The sequence below is a fragment of the Ananas comosus genome, linkage group 17, assembly GCF_001540865.1.
Source record: "Ananas comosus cultivar F153 linkage group 17, ASM154086v1, whole genome shotgun sequence".
NCBI classification, from domain to species: Eukaryota; Viridiplantae; Streptophyta; class Magnoliopsida; order Poales; family Bromeliaceae; genus Ananas; species Ananas comosus.
Window position 1 is genome coordinate 8,810,302 of NC_033637.1, and position 14,507 is coordinate 8,824,808.

General features: G+C 38.9%; 1 long non-coding RNA gene across 1 annotated transcript; it reads right to left on the bottom strand.

The window, feature by feature from the left end:
• Nucleotides 7,463-10,096, bottom strand: LOC109722825. Its single transcript, XR_002219546.1, has 3 exons — nt 9,879-10,096; nt 9,371-9,657; nt 7,463-7,672 (listed from the first exon to the last, which is right to left on the bottom strand). It is a non-coding gene; the product is annotated as an uncharacterized LOC109722825 (long non-coding RNA).

Below are 14,507 nucleotides of genomic sequence, written 5' to 3' on the forward strand. Positions count from 1 at the left end.
TCACCATTTCTTTTCTTCTAGAGAGAGAGAGATGGGAGAGGAATGAGAAGGAAGGAGAAGAAGAGCTTGTAGAGGACTTGGAGCTTCATCTCCACCCTTTCTTCTCCCTTTTGGTGGATTAGAGCTTGCTTTTGGAGCTTAGTGGCAAAGAATGCCTCAAAGTACTAAATAGAAACTGTACCCAATCTGTGCCTGCTGTATTGGTTCGCAGACCTCAAGCGCTGCCTGTCACTAACTGCACCGACCTGATCCATCCGCCCTGCAGGACGACCTATCCGGATAAGTACACCTCCGATCGTTGGCCAAACCGATCCGGTGTCATGAATACCCCCAAGTGCTGTCACTAAGTCAATACTGGTATGCTCAAACAAGAACCCGGCTAAAGCCGGTGCCTAGGCCGAAGCCAGCAAGGGAGTACAACGCCAAACTGTAATAGATGCTAGGGCGTACAACGCCGAACCTCGATCAACCAGATCGAAACACATGACAAGAAAGTCGATGTGCTGCCTGGACCCAAGGTCCACAAAGATACTGAAATACAAATGCATCCTGCTCTACATGTCTATCAACTACTAACCAAATGGAATCAAAGAGGTACGATATACGAAAGATAAGCAAACAAAGACATGTAGAGACTAAAATACTGGAATAGAAAAACAGGAGAAGGAGGTGAAACGCTCTCACCGACTACCAGCTCGAAGCACCCACCTGTCACTGTCGCGTCGGAACGCTGGGTACGCACAGAGTCTACCGGACCTAAGAAGATCCAGCAAGTCAGAATCTAAACCACTAACCCAAAGCACGAGACTCACAAACCCCCACACAGGATCCCCGTAATCGGTTTCCCAAAACCGATTACCGTAACTCACCGGAAGTCCCGAAAACCACACCGGGACGTCGTCGGGACCCACTAATTGTCCCAAACTCACCGACTCGTGCCACGAGTCACCCGCTGCCCCAAAGCACTCCAATTTGGATGCCTTGGCAGCGAACACGAGGTAGCACAACCATACGATCATCGCCGGATAATCGTACGAATCCAGGTTCCCGGAAGTGTCTATTTCAACATCGGAACCCACCGTCGCTCACCCATCATCATCGAACCCACAAAATGATGATGGTGACCAGCCAACAAGGCTCAGGGACAAAACACGAAGCAACCAAACACCGTCGGAAAAAATTCGAACCGAAACCGCGTTCTTTCGGCGAATTTCGCCGAAAAACGCACCGAAATCGACCTACCGATTTCCGCAAAAGCTAACGGACCATGGACAATCAGTCCAGCGGTCATACAAACTCTCACACACTGCCCACAGTAGCCACGCAAAGCACAACTGCATAAAAGACCCTCTAATTACATAAAATCTCATCATTTTATGTAATTTGAGCGATCAAGCGGCTCGTTCACGCAAACCGAGGACTTTCGAAGTCCGCAGAGACACGTATTGACAGGTCTCGACGTACCGGAGTCCGTGCTCACGATCCGGAGCACAGCGGCTCGCTGTGGGAAGCGCGGGAGCAACCCGAAGGTTCAGCGAATAGCGCACGGTCAGGAAAGATCGCGCCGATCAGAACTAACCGGACACTTCTGATCCAAGGGAAGGTGAGCATTGTGATCAGCACTGACCAGCGGTCACCGTGCTCACCTCCGGAGGCATCGGAACAGCCTCGGATCGCCGAAAAACAAGCACAAACCCGAAACAGCAGCCAAAAAGGCTGAAACGGAGCGACATCGCCAAAACAGCGGAACGGGGCCTTCCCGACAGAAACCAAGGTGAGCACGATGATCAGCAACTTACCAGGATCATCGTGCTCCCTTCCGTAAAGGTCGGGGAGGCTCGAAAAGCCCAGAACAACAAACACCCCAAACAAAGTCCTATTTCGGGCTTGGCCGGAGCAACCTTGCTCCGGCCGGCTTCCGGCGGCACGGCGGCGAGCGTGGGGGCCAGGGGCGGGTGCGGGAGAGGTGAGGAACACCGTGCTCATCTCGGTTGGCGACGAGAAGCGGCGGCGGCGTCGGCGGAGCAACCCGAGCCCGCAAGAGAGAAGCTCGGGCTCGGCGGGTTTCTCCGGCCACGGCGGCGGCCGGGGAAGGTCGGGGACGTCGGCGGCGGGTCCCCAGAGGCCAGAGGAGGAGGAAGGAGGCAGCCTCNTGTATTTTAACCTAAAAGGGACCCCGGGGCGTGACACCTATCTAGTAGTGATAGTCATTTCCCGGTTCAATGTCATTGTTTCCAACATATTCTGGGACCTACATAGTGTAGTCCAGCTTGTGCCACCTAAGTGTCGGTGGTAGCTCCAGCATTCCCACTCTAGGAATGAGTCTATCCTTCCCGACCTCGTAGGTTTCTCGATACTGCACGAGCGAACATAAGTCGCGTAGGCCAACTCCGGAGTTCCGGCTTGTAGGGAGCGACCCTCATAAGCATGTGCGAATGAGCACAAATGGCAAGCAAGCATAGTCAACGTCTCAAATACCCAATCATCATGTCTCTAATATAGTAAAAGTCACTAGCATCTCAAAGATCTAGTTCGATGTCTCAAAGTGATGTTCCAACACTCACAATGCTTAGTGCCTCTTTATGGCACTTAAACTTGTTATAAATTAACACATTTCATAATCTATATTCCATTCATGACATTAGTACTAGGTTCTCATTTAACCCGAGCTCAATGCCCCTTTATGACATTAGCCCAATTATTCGCAAGTAGTACAAGTCTCCGAACCTCTTTATGGCTTACTAAGATCCTTTAAGTCTCAAGTAGGAATAGCTTTAAGTGCATGCAAGTAATGCTCATTTTCACAATAGGAATTATGATTCCAAGTCTCAATAGGATGCCAATCATGTACAAGTTCCACATGCTAGTTCTCTACTACATAGAGGTTCGAAAATTATCACACATAACATAAGCATGTTAAGCATCCTAAAATTCACAATAATTACATTTATCATGGAAATGCATGAATTTTTACTCTACGAAGCATAAAACATAGGATATGAGAATTTCTCATATGCTAGGCTAGGTCAAACGAACCGAACCGTCTCGAAACCCTTCGTTTCGCCGAACGGAGTTGTCCACAAGTCTCTAAGTACCCTAAAGGTAAGGAGCGAAGAAATAAACAAACGTTACGAGCAACTCTAGGCTCAAACATTAACCACCACAAGCAAAGGGGCAAAAACTCACCTAGGGAGTAGAAAATCTCTCTCAAGCTCCAAAAGAAAGCTAGGACCCTTCCAATGGAACCTAGAGGAAGGTTCTAATCCAAGAAATTGAGCTCCAAAAGCCCTAAAATCAAAATGCCCAAGATCAACCCTAAAACCTCATTCTAGGGTTTCATCTCCTAAAAACCAACAAAATATGGTCTAGAGGGAAGAAATGAACAACTAACCTCCTTAGAAGCTCCAATCCAAGCTCCAAGGGTGAAGATCTCCTCTCTTGCAAGCTCCAAGACCAAGCCTCCAAGCACCAACAAGGTGAGAAGAGAAGGAGAGGAAAATGCTCCAAGTCCTCAAGCTAGATCCTCCTCCTCTTCTTCTCCTTCTTCTTCTTCTCTTCCTTCTTCTCCTTCTTCTCTCTAGGGTGTTGGGAGAATGAGAGAAAGAGATATGAGAAAAGGGAGAGGGTGAAATGGCCATATAGGCCATCAAATGCAACAAAATCCACAGAGGCCCCTCAATTTCCCAATATTGCAACAGCCCGGACTGGGCAGTTTTCGGACTGAGGGACCGGTCTCCTCGACATGGGACCGGTCTCTCAGCCTGCCCCGAAAATCCAACGTTCGGGAACCGGTCTCTCCCCGCACGGGACCAGTCTCTCCCCGCGTGGACGCGCTCGGGGACCAGTCTCACCCGCCAGGGATCGGTTGCCTCAAGGCTGCCGCAATACTGTTCCGGGGGGGACCGGTCTCTCCCAGCCAGGGACCGGTCCCCGAGAGTAAAAACTCTCAGGACTTGTCCAGAACTTAGGTTTTCGAACTTTTTAGGTTGGAAAATATTCTACGACCCTCCACCAAGTGTGGAAAAGCTCGAAACACATCCAATCACTCGAATCTCGCAATTTGCACAGGTCCAGTATGCTACAGGAGTCAAATTGGACAAGAGAATAGCAAACATGGGTAAAGGCATATATACATTCAAAGTTCAAGGGCAAGTTCATCACTTCGTACCAAATTTATGTCCCAACGATGCTCATGCAAGATTTTTGCAACTATATTTTTATGATACTGAGCACGAAGTTATTAATCATATGCATCAAATGCCTCAGTTGAACAAATCAATAATTGAGAAGTTGATTGGAATTCTTAGTATCAATCCATACTCAATGTTTTTACGGAGCTTGAGAAGTATACCATCTCTAGAAGTCTATACTATATCTATACGAAAGGATTGTGGATTAGATCAGCGCATATACAATGCACCATCAACTTCTCAAGTTGCTACTATTTGGGTCGAAGGAAATAATATTGAAGGACAATACTCGAGAGATGTTGTTGTGCATGGACATTCAAATAACCCTTATAAAGTCGAGCCATACTTTGGCTATTATGATCCGTTATAATATCCTCTATTATTTCCGCTAGGCCAAATAGGATGGCATAAGAATATACCAAGACGCAAAGGGAAGATGAAACACCGTGACGATAATTCAACTTCAACAATCATTCCCAGAACTAATGATCACAATTTCGAAGATGTCTTAATTAGAGAAAAAGGTAATAAAATTAAATATAATAGAAAATATTTTTTAAATTTAGTCAATTTATAAATAAAATATTAAATTTTTGTTACAATACTTCTCTTTTTTTATTTGTAGCTGTGGCTAATCGGAAAGAGAAAGATGTATCATGTCGAGAATATTACTGTTACATGCTATAAGTGCGTAATGATCCAGAAACATCAATTCTTTATACTGGTCGACTTCTACAATAATATGTTGTTGATATGTATATCAAAATTGAGACTACACGTTTAGATTATTTTTATGCAAATCAAGAGAAGATTCGTGCTGAATTATATCAGGGAATTGTTGATAGTGTAAATGCCGGTGAAACTAGAGGTGACAAAATTGGGAAGAGGATTATATTACCTGCTTCTTTCATCGGCGGTCCTCGAGACATGCGGCAACGTTACCTAAACGCTATGGCATTGGTTCATCGTTTTGGAAAGCCAGATATATTTTTTACGATAACATGCAATCCTGAATGGCTAGAGATTAAAACACTCCTAAAACCATGGGAGATGGCATTCAATAGACCAGATATAACAGCACGAGTTTTTCGTGCTAAAATTGAGGATCTTGAGAAGCAACTGTTTAAAGAGCAAATATTTGGTCGAGTTGCTGCACATGTGCATGTAATTGAATTTCAAAAAAGGGGCCTTCCTCATGAACATTTTCTTATTATTTTGCAACAAGAAAATAAAATTACTAATTCAATAATGTATGATGACATAGTAAGTGTAGAAATTCCAGATCCAGATGAAGATCCTATACTTCATAAGCTTGTAGTAAAACAGATGATGCATGGACCTTGTGGAAATTTGCGTACAGCATCCCCTTGTATGGTTGACAACAAATGCAAGTTCCATTATCCAAAACATTTTTCTGAAGAATCTAGGCAGGGCAATAACGCATATCCAATATATCGAAGAACGAATAATAGAAGGCAAGTCATGGTTCGAAAAAATTTATTAGACAATAAATGGGTTGTACCTTACAATGCATACTTGCTTAAGAGATATAATTGCCATATTAATGTCGAGATTTGTTCTTGCATTGCAGCTGTTAAATACTTATACAAATATATATACAAAGGTCATGATCGAGTTGCTCTTTACATACACCCAGATGATCAGAAGCAAAAGGTTAATGAGATAAAATATTTTCAATATGCAAGATGGATCTCACCACCAGAAGCAATGTGGAGAATATACGAGTTCAACTTAAATGAAATATATCCATCTGTTGTCTCTCTACAACTCCATCTTCCAAATAAGCAACTGGTGACCTACTGGAAGAATAGAAATCTTGAACATCTTCTTCACGAGGAACATTCAACAAAAACTATGTTGACTGAATTCTTCAAAATGAATTCAACCAATGCTAAAGCAACGAAGTATCTTTATAGAGAATTTCCAGAACATTTTGTTTGGAATAAGGATACACTATCATGGAGTTTAAGAAAAAAGAAACGCGCAATAGGTAGAGTAAATGCAGCAAATCCATTAGAAGGTGAAAGATATTATCTGCGAATGCTTTTAAATCATATACGTGGCCCAACATCATTTGATGATCTTCTAACTATTAAACAAGTTTATTGTTCCACTTTTCGGGAAGCTGCTGAAATGCATGGCTTGTTGGAAGGCGATAATGCGATTCTTTTTTGTCTAGAGGAAGCAATATTATACCAGATGCCACTTGCTTTGCGAAGATTGTTTGCTACCATTTTAGTTTATTGTGAGCCCAATAATGTAAAATCATTATGGCAGAAGTTTCTACAACCAATGTCAGAAGATTATATAACATTTGGTAGACATACTTCGGCAGAGACTGAAATTCAAACCTTGAAAGAAATTACTAATTTTGTTCAAAGCATGGGAAGAAATATAGCGGAGTTCGACTTACCAAAATTATCTATGGAAAGTAGTATTGGCAATCTAAATTCAAAGGAAATGTTGGATGAATTGTCGATCATAACTCCAATTATAGATTATCAAGCTTGTGAAATGTTGAATTCTTGTCAAAAATATGCTTTTGATACTATAATCGAAAGAATCAATACCCAGAAAAGTGGCATCTTTTTTATAGATGGCCCAGGAGGAACTGGCAAAATATTTTTGTATCGTGCGTTACTTGCAAATGTTAGAAGAAATGGCTCAATTGCTCTTGCAACAGCTACATGTGGTGTTGCGGCAGCTATCCTTTCTGGTGGTCGGACAGTACATTCAAGATTCAAAATACCACTTGATATCAACCAATCAAGTATGTGCAATATAAAAAAACAAAGTGGATTGGCTCAATTAATACGTGCAGCAAAATTAATTATATGGGATGAAGCACCAATGTCAAAAAAAATGACAGTCGAAGCATTAGATAGAACATTGCAAGATATATTGGATTGCAATTTACCATTTGGAGGTAAAGTGATGGTTTTTGGAGGAGATTTTAGACAAGTACTTCCTGTTGTTCGAAAAGCTTCACGTACAAAAGTTATTGACGCATGCTTAGTGTGTCACAGCCCGCGACCACCCGCTTATTTGGCCGAGGTCGCGGCGCCGACCGCGCCGAACAGACAGGGTTTCCCCTGTACTGCGGACAGAGTCTCCCCTGTACGTTCAAGGCATCGCAATCAATACAATATACGAAGTTCCAAACAGGAACACATTTCAATCAAGATTGCATAAGGAAGGTATCAAACAACATAAACACATCCTATGTTATTACATTCATTCACATTCATGCATTTTACATCTCAACCACCATTCATTTCATCCAAATGCAATCTAAGTTATTACAACATTTACTTATTACAAATTTGATACATTATGTTCTTTTCATTTTCTTAACCCCTAAGCGACGTCGACGGGGTACTTCTAGCTCTGGTCTCCGGGGTAGGGCGCTATCTACGGAGCTACGCCCTTTCCTCGCGCCGCCGCGCCGCTCACGTACGAACCTGTAACACCCCAAAACAACGTGGGGTGAGAACCAACTCCATGGTTCCCAGTGAGTACGGCCACCCAAGGGAAATGCTCGACCGACAGGTTCAAAGAAGGCAACTGCATGTTAGTTTAATAAACAGATAGATAGATATTTTGACTATGCAATTAATAAAACCATACCTTGCCTCGCAACTATAACAATGCTATGCAATATGCAATACCTGTAAATCATGCAAGTAGATTACTTGATTCTACTTTATATCATTAACCATTCTTTACTTGTAGCCGTTCTTTTCTTTATTAGCTATTCACGTTCATTAGCTATTCTTTATTCTTTACTCTTTGTCTTATTGTGCTCACTGGCGATTCTTTCCTAAGGTTATTTTACCTTAGCCATCTATGCCACTCGACTCGGTCTCGAGTCAATCAACTGCGGATAGTCCGCGCTCTGTCCGGCTCAAGGTGAAGGATCTCTCACTTACACTCCAGCCTTCAGTCCACAAACATCTCGCCAACTGGTCGCCCAGAGCTGCGTACACCCGTAGTCAGGGATCTTTCCGATGGGAAGGGGATTATGCCACAAACTCAACCCGCGGCCCAAGACCCCCGATAAGGAAGGGGACATGCCACACTCAACCCTAGCGAAGCACGATTCTGCCGACGGGAGGGGGAACCTGCCACACTCGACCCGCGGCCTCGAATCAGTCAACAGCTCATCCTCGAAGTTCGTCCAGTGGGAGAGGAACCTGTCACACTCAACCCACTGCTCTAGAACTGTCGAGTTCACAATCCTAAGATTCCGGAATCTATTTTCCAAGCCTCTAGGGTAATCTCAAACCCTATGATATCGACCTATCCAGGTCCAATGCACTTTCTGTTCTAGGTCTAGCTGACTCTAGGTTTAATGCCCCTATCACATAACCTATGTTCTTTAAACGAGGTTAATGTCTCTCTCTACCTAGATTTTATTAACTCTAGGTTCAACAACATTAGCATCATTGTCAACCTATGTTTACCAACACTAGGTTCGATATCAATCTACCTAGATCTTGATTCTAGGTTCATTCTGTTTAACCTATGTTCACGACGCTAGGTTAATGCCACTCGATCTAGCCTAGGTTCACGACACTAGGTTTAACATCATTTTTATTCATCCTAGGTTCTTGACACTAGGTTCATATTTGACCTATGTTAATTACACTAGGTTAATGCCACTCGATCTAGTCGATACCTAGATTGTCCACATTGAGTTTCCATGACCATCCACATTTTCAATATGCATATTACACTTAGCCCTTTCTCTAGCACATATTTAGAATGCCAATATGCATCTTAACTAACATGATCTCATAATGATAAATGCACCTAGCATATCTTTCACTATGCATTAATATCAACGTGCAATCAAGTATCTCACTTAGCATCTCTTTATTATGTCATCATCTAGCATATCGTTCCGATGCATTAATATACAATTACCAACTAGCATGCATGTACATAATGCTAACATGTATATGCATTTAACAATTTCTCATAACTCATATGCTTAACATTCATTTATATACTCATGTTCTCTAGCATGCTCTTCTACATGTCAACATGAATCAATAATGCTAACATGTTCATATGTACATATATTTATGCATTAATAAGGATCTATATTCCGCTTTGACATGCGGGGCGACCAAGTCGTTTCGGTAAGCACAACCCACCTTAGCTAGCTTTCCGATTGCTCGTAGTCACTTGCAATCGGCCGCCCGCGGCACCCGGCACCCGGTTTGGCCCGATCCCTCGCGCGACCACCCGAACGGCCTCCAATCCACGATCCGGAAATTAAAGGTCTTCGGTGATGTGCCACGGTGATTCAAATCTGTTTTCACGATTTTACGACGTCGCCTCGGCCCTCCAGGCGGAAACGAAGCCTAAACATCCGTTTCTTTAATAACTTTGTAACGGCTCGTCGGATTGCCGAACCGTCTTTGCCAACGCGTTCGTTTACCTAGCAATTAGGTTTACAGAGGTTCAATTGAGATCAAACCCTCATATTTCCAAAATTTGCATTTTGGAGCCCTAGGTTGCAACTAGATAAAAATCCACCAAATTCCTTCATGAATCAAGCATCATTCATCTAGATAGCATGCTAGGATTCCTCTAAATTCATTTATAAGCTATTTAAACCAACCATTAAGGATCTACCATGAGAGGGCTCAAGAAGCTCACCTCAAAATTAGCTCCAAATCATGGAGAAGATGAAGAAGACAATGGTGATCCACTCCCAAGCTTCAACCTCCGCCAATTCCTTTAATTTTTGGAGAGATTTAGAGAGAGAAAGAGAGGGTTTTCTCTTCTCCTTCCATGCGTGTGTGGGTGTGTGTCGTGGGTGTGCACGGGTTGGGGCTGCACGGTTGAGGGAGAAGAAGCATTTGCTTCTTTTACAACTTAACCCCTCAACTATACACTATTCACATCCAGGGCAGTTTAGCAGTTCAGAACAGTTGGAGCTTTTCTGAATGTCCGTTTGAGCTCAAATTTGACAGGCATACTTAGTTTAACGTACTGAGTAAGAATATATCTTAAGTTTTCAGTTTCGACCTCATTTGGTCACTGAAAACTGCACCGAACTGTAATCTTTATCAAATAGCTGTCGGATTTTATTTCTCACTTTACCGGTGTCAGAAAAATATGAAACTTTAAATCTAGCCTCATAAAAATATTTCTGAATTATCCTCCAATTTTCATAATTTTCTGAGACTGTGCATTTTCTGCTAATTTATCTGTCCCATTTCCAACAGAAAATTCTAAATCTCCTGTTTTTGCTCCAATTTCAGCACAGGTCATTCCTAACCTATATTTCACTTCTCTAAATCCAATAAAAACAGTATCTCATACTATTTTTATTTATTTTTATTTTTATATTTAAAATCCGGTATGTTACATTCCACCGCAACCTCAACGGAACCATTTAAATGCTTTCTACCCACATGTAAACCGTAACTTCATAGTTTTAGAAGTTTGGTACCTTACATAGTGAGATCATACTTATGGTCTATCATGGAAAAATTATATTTGCAAGAGAATATGCGAGCAAAAAATTATTTTGATTATTCCAACTTTTTATTGCGTGTCAGCGACGGGACAGAACCTTATATATTTGATAATGTCATACAAATTCCAAATGATATGGTGATTCCATTCAGCAATGTTGAATGCTCAAAGCAAGAATTAATTGAAGCTATATTTTCACTACTTATGGAAAAGAGCAATTGTATAAATTATATATATGATAGAGCAATATTGGCAACCAAAAATGAATATGTCGATGATTTAAATGAAATAATCATCAAGAAATTTTCAGGAGAAGAGTATGTTTTCTATAGCTTTGATATTGCCATCGATAAAAGTAATTCAATATACCAATCAGAATTTTTGAATGATCTAACTCCAAATGGTTTACTGCCTCACAAATTGACTTTGAAAGAAAATTGTCCAGTTATGCTATTGAGAAATTTGGATTCTTCAAATGTATTATGTAATGGGACAAGATTGATATGCAAACACTTTAGTAAGAATGTGATACATGCAAAGATAGCAGTTGGACAACACACTGGTAAAGATGTTCTACTTCCAAGAATTCCTCTATGTACGGCTGAAAATGAAGGTTATCCTTTTGCATTTAAAAGGAAGCAATTCCCCATTAGATTAGCTTTTGCTATGACAATCAATAAGGCACAAGGACAAACAATACCACATGTAGGGATATTTCTTCCAGAGCCTATTTTTTCACATGGGCAGCTCTATGTAGCTTTGTCTAGAGGAGTTTCTAGATCAACAACTAAGTTATTAATCTATCCGATTGACGATAACATCCAGAAATGTACAAAGAATGTAGTATATACAGAGATTTTTGAGGAAATATCTACTTAAATAGCACAAATATATGAGTTACAAGGTATTATTGTATTATCTACATTTATTGTTTTTATATGCGATATTTTTTTAATAGCACTTTTCATTGCTAATCTTTTTCTTCTTTTTTTTTTGATTAGGAGAAAAGATCGATCAAATTCAGAATTCAAGGTTTTACACAATAAGCACATTAAATCATATATCGAAAGATTGGGTGCTGAAGTGTCAAGTGTTACAAATTGGAAATACTCATTTCTACAATAATAAGAATGGTTTCGGATCAGTTAAAAAGATTATATTAGTTGACGAAGAGGTTAGTTTGTAATATATCATTATGTAGTTACTTGTTGCTTGCTATTTTTATAATGTGATAATTATTTTCCTATATGGTTAATGAAATAATATTGTATTTTTCTATAGGGTGCACGCATACAAGCAATCATGTTCAATGAGACGATCAAATTCTTTGAAGAAATATTAAAGAAAGATCACAGTTACTTTCTTTCTAATGCAAGTGTGAGAGAAGCAATTGCAAAATATAATAGTGGAAGTACAAGGAATGAAATTATTTTGGACAAAACCAGTACATTTGCTATAATAAATTATTTCAAGTTCAAGCAACCAATCAAGTTCAACTATGTGCTATTGAAATCCTTGGGCGATTATGTTGATACTGATAATCTAATAGGTAAAGAGTGAAATTATTTTTTAATTTTCATAAATATTTATTTCTAACATTATCTTTATTTTCAGATATTATTGCCATAGTAATTACTATCGGGGAACCAGTTGCTGTCACAAGAAAATCAGATGGAGAAGAAGTTGTGCGCCGTGATGTGACAATTATTGATCATTCGTATGTGAAAAAAAAAAATCTTAATAAAAGATTTTACATGAGATTTTACATATTATATATAATTTTATTTGTATATCTTATACTTCTATATAAATTTATTAATTGTATCATAATTTTAAATTTAGATAGTCTTCCACTGTACAACTAACTCTTTGGGCAAATTTGGCGACAAATGAAGGAGATATTATAAAGAATGCACTCAGCGAGAGACCAATCTTAATTGCAACTTCTTTAAGAGCTCAAAATTTCAAAGGTATCGAAATATTTTCATTTATAGTTGTAACTATATATAAACAAAGACTCTTGTCCGCAAAAATTTATAAAAAGTTATATTTCGCAGTAACTGACATATAAAATATTTATGAAATATTCTAAAATTAACTTTTCTTCGATTTACAATTGCAGAAATTTTCTTATCAACAACAACAAGCACAATACTAGAAGTCAGCCCAACAACAAAAGAAGCTATTGATTTAAGAAATTAGTAAGTGATTGGTAAAACAGTTTAATTTGCAAACTTACTCTATACATTTTTGAAACATGTGATGCAGGCTAAAAACCAGCAATAATGAAGTGGATACATTGACGAGTAAATCAAGAGAAATTAATTTCTTGAGATTCAAATATGAAAAAACAAGTATTCAAGAATTACTTGCAAATCTCACTATTGCAACAAAACAGGTAAAAATTTTAAGAATATGTTCATTATTATTTGCTAAAATATATATTAAGTATGTAAATATGTACTATATAGGTATGGCAAATCGACATAAAAATAGTGGAGTTGAACAAGAAGCAAGATCCGTGGTATATTGCTTGCAAAACTTGTGGAAGAAAAACTGTGGATCTTGATTGTAAAATAAAATGCGAGATATGTGTCAGCTCAGAAATCTTCATTGATTATAGATATTTTTTAATAATATATATTTTTCATATTACAATATTAATGCACTATTTTAGATATTTTAATAATTTAAATTCAAAGTTCTTATAGGTTTATGTTGCGAGTGAAAGTTGTCAATTATACGGGTTCAATATGGGTGTCACTTTTTAACAAGGAAGTTGAAAACTTATTAAACTGTAAAGTTGAGGAACTTCGAGAAATGAAGGTAAAATACATTTTCTAAGGTTATCAATTCACATACTTATTGCTATAAGTATGTTTACATCTCTTTTTATAATTATATGTTGACAGGATCACAACATTCATCAATTTCTTCAAAAGTTAGAGGATTGTTTGGGAAGACGATACTTATTAACTTTGAAAGTAGCAGAGATCAAGAAAGTTGATCTTGTGAACTATAACTATACAGGAATTTCAATTGAGAGTATTGACAATATTGAGCAAAACAAAAAGAATCAATCTATTCAAGAAATTCCTCAAAACTTGGAAGACTCGCTTGAAGAAGATAAATATGTTTCTGATGTGGATCTTAGCAAGTCGACGAATTCTCTTCTTCGCAAACGAAAAGTGTTCATTGATAACGAAGATGAATAATATTTTATATGCTTATTTTCATAATAGAAAATTCTATAATTTGGTTAAACTCTTATGCATTTAATTATTATAAAGTCACTTTAGTATGCGATGTTCAATCCTTTTAGTTTAATTTGGTAATTAAATTTACTTTATTTATGTAAAGTTTTGTGATGAGCTTTTCGATATATATTTCTACATTCCTATCAAATAGGATTGAATTTATTTAGTCCTACTTCCCTTATCTTTTTCAGGATTCAAATTTTGGATTCCCGTTTCCATCTTTAACTTTGGGTAAAGTGAATTAGACCTTTTTTCTTACTTATTGATATAGTTCTTTGGCACAGAAAATAAACAATGAGATCGATCTATGTGCTGTTGGTATTTTTAATGTAAATTTTATAACTTATAAAGTTATAATTCTTATCAAGTTTCTTAACACGTGCAACGCATGTTCTTAAACTAGTTATGTTTCAAAAGAAGTGGGTTTCATCCCTTTGTTGAAATTATGTTTCAAACAAAAGAAATGAGCTCCATCACCCCTGTTTTTACCTATATACTTAAGCATTTCCGACATCTTTCCATCGTATACGAATAAAAAAAATTTAAA